The sequence below is a fragment of the Pinus tabuliformis genome, chromosome 1_1 (genome assembly GCF_031772625.1).
Source record: "Pinus tabuliformis cultivar Carrire ecotype Pingquan chromosome 1_1, CPIR1, whole genome shotgun sequence".
In the NCBI taxonomy this organism is placed as follows: domain Eukaryota; kingdom Viridiplantae; phylum Streptophyta; class Pinopsida; order Pinales; family Pinaceae; genus Pinus; species Pinus tabuliformis.
In genome coordinates, this window is record NC_142297.1 from 13,179,357 (window position 1) to 13,186,698 (window position 7,342).

Here is a 7,342-nt window from a genome sequence, read left to right on the forward strand (position 1 = left end):
GGTTGTTCGACGTGTATTGAGTGCCTCCAGATGGTTCATGTACCCCTATGAAAGAGGAACTTATCCCATCAAGAGAGGAGCTATCCCATCCCAAGAGGGGATTATCCCATTGATGGTGGACCTGATTAACTTCCTCTTGAGCACTATAAATACAGGCATTGGGCCAGAAGGAGGGAGAGGTTGAAAGCTAAACATTTCTAAGGGTAGATGCTGCTAGAATTAGGACTCCCATTTAGAAGCTTGTGAGGAGAGATTCCCATCCTTTCTTGTTTCATTTGGAAGTGGGTGAGCTTTGTCAAAGTAAAGGAGAACTCTTGATGGACCCTGGGAGGGACTTGCACAACACCAAGGCTCAGGTTGTAATTGTTCCTTTTGTTTCCTATTAATGCAAATGAGTCCATTCTTCTCAATAACTTGTTATTTATGAGTTGTTTCATGTACTCCTTGGTCTATATGTTAAACATGTTTTATTTTATGAGATTATCAAGTGCTATTTAATCGTTTGATTGTTAGTGAACGCAGGTTTCGAAGTGAAGGAGGAGCTCATCCGGATCGGCGACGCTGGACTACTACAACAACATTGGACTACAGGTAGGATCTAAACACTTGATTTCTTGTATGGTAAATGCATGTTTAGAGAAGGATTGCTCTTGTTTGTCTTGTTTGTCACTAGAGAGTCTTAGGCTCCTAGGGAGGTTGGTTGTGTCCGCACTATCGACTCTTTCCGCCAGACAAGACGAGGCAAAAAGAGTTCTGGAAGATTGCCCGATTTTACGAGCGCATCTCCCTCCTGGATATCAAAGACTCTTGCCAAGTCCCTCACTAGTTGAAAACCCGGCTGACCCGCCCAGGTGGTCAGCCGAAGCACCTGTCATTGAAGATGAACCGTCTGAATCCATACCTGACGAAAGTCTAAAGGTTGAAACGGCAGTTGACCCGGTTTTGCCTTCAGAGGATCTATCTTCGAATGACACCATCACAGAGGAGAATAAAGATGACACCGTCCAGATTCTCTTCATCAGCACTGACTCTGATGATCAAGGGGGCAATGCCACCATTCCTTTATCGCAGGAAGGAAGTTCATCAGAGCGCTATCCGGCCGTATACTCGGTCCCACCACCAAGCAACCTGGTTGTGTCCTTCGACTGGAACCAACTAGGCAGACCCCGCTTGCCAGCTAGCATACCATTCAGAATTATTGTCCAAATATACAGAATGGTAATGGCTGGCACAATTATTGATGAAGGGGAATCTGTGAGTATCCTTTCCTCTATTGCTTGGGAAGCGCTTGGTTCGCCTGCGTTTTTGCCTGAAATGAGAAATCTATCAGGCTTTGATAAGGGAACCAGTCGAACTTTAGGGATCCTCCCAAATGTGCCCATAACATTGAAAGGGAAGACTGTTCAAATGAACGTGATGGTCATTCAAGGACCCTTGGATTATAACCTACTCCTTGGATGAGACTATATATATTGCATGGGAGCCATCGTCTCATCACTCTTTAGAGTAATGTGTTTTCCGCATGAAGGAAGAATGGTCAAGCTCGTGGACCAACTTTCATTCCCCAGATCACGCATCGCAAATAGTCATATACCATCCCTAAATTATCTATTCACGCAAGAAGTGTCTCAACCCACGGTCCGTCCTCCTGATGAGCCCGAGTAATCCGGGAGGATATGACTGGAACCCAGGGGGCATGCGTCCTGGCCTGCTTCGGCAGGGAAACTTTGGGTATAGGGTAGGTTTCCGCGGGAGAATATGACTAGTTCGTACCCCGTCCGTAGAGGAAGAGGGGTTGTTCTAGAATAAGATTCTTTTGTCAAAGTTATGTGGGTCGGCGGTCGTCGTCGCTCACCGTTGGTAGACATCGCCGAAGAAGTGTTTTATTCGTAGCCGCGAACGAGACAATCTTTGGGTAACCTGAAAGAGGCAAGCCTCTCTCGTTAAAACAAATGTTTTGACGGAAAATAACTACAGGTAACCTTGAAACTCTGTCTTATGCCTGGGGGCATGCAAACCTTTTGGAGTGTAAGCAAGGGGCGGCTATTTATTTTTTAAATTTTTAGGACCTCTAACCCTTTAAACTCGTAGGATTAGTCGTTTCCGAACTTGCATAACGAAAGGATCCGGGGCAAAGCTTACGTGAGATGAAGCTCCATAAAAAATAGCATCTCCAATGAGACACTCTTATCATATGACTGGTATAAACGAGCAGTTTTAGCATAAAGTTCATGCTCGTTAAAAAATAAACGCAAGATCCGAGTAGTTTTAACATGGAATTCATGCTCGTTAAAAAATAAACATAAGCTTGAGCAGTGTTTTGGCGCATTCAAGCTCTTTAAAAAATGAACCCATTACCGGTAAAATAACCATTGTGTACGTAACCTTATCAACCATAAAAGCCTTGGTCATGTTTGCACCGTCACCTCCACTTTTCATTTGGCCGATCGTTTACCTCCATATGATTGTTTACCCATTTTGAGGAACAGCTGCGAAGAGTGATTTCACCTAGCCATCCTTGTGACACTGCCGTGATTGGAAAATTCCAACCTGTACCTGGAATCAGCTGCTAACCATGTTCATCACTCATCCCTCAGAAGACGAGTCTTCTTTAAGCTCTTTTCAACTAACTCGTAAAATATGAAAAGATTGCCGAGTTTTGGCCTTCCAGCTCGTTAAAGCGATCGGAAGAGCTATCCCTCCTCTAGATTTTAATCTTTTTGGACCTGAGGGATTATTGCACAAAAAGATCGAGCGCTTGTTTTGTTCGGCTCGTTAAAACTATCGAAAACTCATCCCTTATGTATTGTTTTATACTTTTTCGGACTTAAGGGATTAGATGACGAAAAAGGACTTTTGGAGTTAACTTTACGTACCTTTTCAGACTCTCTAAAAATGAAAAGGACCGAGTTATCATTGTCGTTAGACTCGTTAAACCACTAAATAGCGACAAACTTGTCTTTAGACGAGAACAAGTTTCACTATCGCTAGACTCGTTAAAACATAGCGATGGGCTTGCCCGAAGGGCAGGTTATAGAACAAGCATATGTTATCCTCCTCAAGCTTCAAAAAAAAAAAGAGGTACTGGTCAGCAATGACTGGGGAAAAATTGGGAGAAAATCGAGAAAACTTTGATGGTAGCAGGTCGCTCTTGAACATGACACTTTTCCTCCGTACCACAATCGAGTTGGGTTGTCTCATTCACCGGTCACATCACCATGGTCTCGCCATACCATCCATATTTTGGGTAATGCTACTGATCCATCGCATCAGTGTCGCCATATGTTCAAGAGAAGTCGTTCAGAAAAAGTCAACCGGGTCCCATCCACTACCATACATTATCCTTCATCCATTCATGACCGCCACCCTGAATCATATGTCACAGATCGTTTTCACCTCCATTACAATCATTAGCTCCGTTCTGTGTCACTGATGTGGGATTCATTAAGGCCCTCCTGTGACGGATCGCTTCTTGTCGACATCAGCTCATTATCGAAGAAGTTGATCTAGGAACAACCCCTTCAGTACTTTGAAGCTTGCATGCCTCAATGGCAAGTTTCTCACTTCCGGCGACAGGTATACATCAATGACCTTCGACCAGAAGATTTTGCGTGGTGTTCGACGCCAAGTCCTTTATTCACACCACGTGAATTGTACTGCAGTACCTTGAGGGTCATTATCATTATCGGTGATTCCTCTCGCGCTTGTTAACGGTTTACATCATTGACCGGTAATCAAGCGATGTCTTTCCATGTTCGACTTCAGCGCAATTCTCACATGGATCGACTTGTACTTAGAGTGAAGATCGAACGAGTTTGAAGACCCTGGATCTAGTTTCATCCATCCGGGCTGCGATATATATTCAGGAAAAATAAAGACATTTGACATGTACATCATTGCAGCAGATGATCATCCTACTCAAAGGATGATAATTTCGCCAAATTTATCAGTCTACCATCAGACGATCGTCTGTTCTATGTACAAAAATGAATTTATAAAGCTGAGCATGGGAATGCCCGCCTCAGCTAGATCATGAAAGCAGTATGAATCATAATGTATTGTATTGTATCTTATTACAGGTCTCCTCCCAGCAAATGGATGAACTTCGGACCCTCCTGGATAAAGCATTTCACCCGATAAACGGCCTCATACTTTAGGGGGCAACTGTTATAGACATTTTTGTGCCTTACAGCATTGAGCATGAAATGTCCATAATCTAAGGGATCCAAAGTCCCTAAACATGTTGTTCCTACCCCTAGAGGAACAAGGCTAACTAACCACAACAATTCACAAAAGTTCTCCACCTGAAACCACTCAAAAACAAGTCAATTCAGGATCATGTCAACTGCTCCACTGAGCATCTGCACTGAATGTCAACTGCTACACTGGCTACCTGCGTTGAATGTCAACTCCAACAATAGCTACCTGCACTGAGCGAGTTTGGACATGTGGCAGGTTCATTCCTCAATGTGTCAATGCTCAGGAAGCTTCCAAAATGACACTTGCCTCAGGGAATTTGACTGGTGATGAGTAAGAGGTTCCAAATCTCCAAGTGGAAGCAAGAACCTCCAAGTGGACTCAAGAACTAAGAGAGGGAGAGGACACTAGTCAGATCTCAAGCTGACTCATCCTCTCTCCAAAATAACTATATATAGATCTCTCCTCCATGAGATCTAGAGGCTGGAATTTTGTTATTGCAAAGAATTGCTGTTGGTTTGAGACTGGAAACATTGGGTGCTTAATGCTTTGAAGGGAGCTAAAGAAGGAATTCCATTCTGCTGGGAAGGAGATGCTGGATTGGCGCCCTCTGGGTTGTATCTCTTCCTGAACCTTGTTATCAATCAATAAAGCTATCTTGGTTTTCTCCTATATACTGGTGTATTTGTATGATTGCATTAGTGTATTTGATTTATTTCTAATCCTGAATCATTTGTGAATATGAATATCTGCCTTTGTGTTGTGTTCTTCTCTTGTCGCAAGTAGTTGTTCTCTTGTCACAGGTAGCTGTTCTCTTGTGATCTCATGGGAATCAAGTAGTTGTTCTCTTGAGAAAGCGAGGAGGCAAGTAGCTGTGAACACCCAAAGAGAAGAGGATCTAGATCGAGGGACAAACGGAAGACAACAGTAAGTCTATCGATCTCCCCTCTTTCACATTTCATAAAGGAAGAAACCAGAATAGTTGTATCTGTTTGTTGCTAAGGCACTGTCACACCTTAGGTGGATAGGATCGTCCTGCATAGGCATTTTTCCCCACAACAATCATCATAAACAATAGTGTCTGACGAAATCATATGAATGGTTGCAGTAGAATACGATGCGTTGATAGGAGGAAAAGGAAAAGTTCCTAGTAAACCAGAATCTTTAACTAGTCTTACTCCAACATCCTTATACGGGATAGTTGTTTTGCCGACATGCTGAATACTTTCAGAAGAGGCTGGGTCGGATGAAAAGTAAGTTAGCTGGTCTATAGTTATGATCTTTCCATTATGAGGGAACTTTATAAGCTGAAAGACCGATGAAACAACAGCTGTCATAGCGTAAGACCAACTACGACCCAAGAGAAGGTTGTAATCTAGAGGGGCATCAACCACCTCCACAACTAGATTAACAGTTTTACCTTCAACCCCAATAGGTAAATCCTGTAGAATGCCAAAAGGATGGAACCCACGACCATCAAAGGCCTTTAGAATCATCGGGGATTGATTAAGTGTAGGAGAACCAAGCGATCTCCAACACTGGATCGACATAATACATGTTGAGGCTCCCTCATCAATCACAATCCTATAACAAGGTCTGTTTTTGACTAACAATGGAATCTGGAAAGCCATTTGATGAGGTAAGCGAGGTGTACTATTTTCTAGATAAAAAATTATAAGGTTGGAGTCTTGAACGTCAACAGCTCCTATAGCCGACAATAGCAATTTACGCTGTGTTGGACAAGATTGCAGCACTTCCCAAGCCGACATTGTTGAAGGTGAAATAGCCAAATCTTCAACAATGTTATAGTTCTGAGCCGCTCTCGCATGTGGATTGAAAGCTGACTTTCGAAGTATACCCTTGGCGGGCGGTTTGATTACTAAGTCTGGGTTAGGTTTCTCGATCTGTAGTGGATCGGAATCGGGAGTTGAAGTTGATGGGTTCGAATTAGAAGATTCTGCTTCCTTACCACCAACAGGACTTTTACTTCAATAATCTTTCGATCGAGTCGCAATCCTAACATGGGACATCATCATTATGGGTTCTTCGGAAGCATTTGAGGAAGAACCTATCATCTTACTGTCTTGACTAGGAAAAGGATCCTTCAAAACAGCAGGGTTTTGGGAACCTTTGACGACTTTCGCAACCTTAGTGCGATGAGGGTAGTCTCTTGTGAAATGCTCTTCGTCACAAATGAGACAAGGATAACGAGGTTTGCGTTTCTCATCAGTAGATTCTATTTTTTATGGTTTCTCTTTCGAATTTTTATCTGTTTTATTTTTCTTCTTCCCTTTCTTTTTACCACTGGACTTTGATTTGGTTGTAGATGACTCTACAACATGAATATCGGCGGAAATTTCCACGGAAGAATCTCCTATCGGGGAATTTGGTAAAGTTATGATAAGAGAAGAATTATTGGAAGATTTCTTCTTACTTTTGGTATTAACCGTACCAATCATACCATCAGCGGCATGAGACCCTGAAGGAGCTGCAGTTATTTGATTTTGTTTAGGAAGGTCAGGGATTTTCTCGTGTAATGTACCTGACTGTGTATAAACTAAGTCAAGGTACTGAGCTTGGGAAATTACTTGCTCTTTAGTAACGACTCCTGCCTTAGCTACATCCTCAGTGATTTTCGGTAATAAAGATTTGACAAACCATTCAGCTAAGATTTGATCCAGGATAAAAACTTTCACTAAATGTCGTCGACATCTCAATTCATGAATGTAATCTGAAATGTAAGTGGACGTTGACTGTTTTAATGAAGTTAATAATTCTGTGCCATTTTCATATCTGACTGGCAACCGAAAATGAGTAGAAAACGAAGTAGCTAACTGACTAAAGTTATAAAAAGTGGCTTGCGGTAACTCAATGTACCACTTGGACGCAAGACCAATTAGAGTGCGTTGGAAAAGCCTTAAACAGATTGAATCATCTGAAATGGAGTTAGACGCACACCAGAGGTGATAAGTCATTACATGGTTCGACGGGTCCTCTCCTGATTTGCCTTCAAACTTAGGAATATCACTAGGCAGCTTATTCGGCATTGGCATCCAAAACGGAAGATAGTTAATTGGATCGTTCGTAAGGCGCAACAAGTCAGGCAAGTCCAAAGTTGCAATGAACGGTAACTGACGATTAGGGT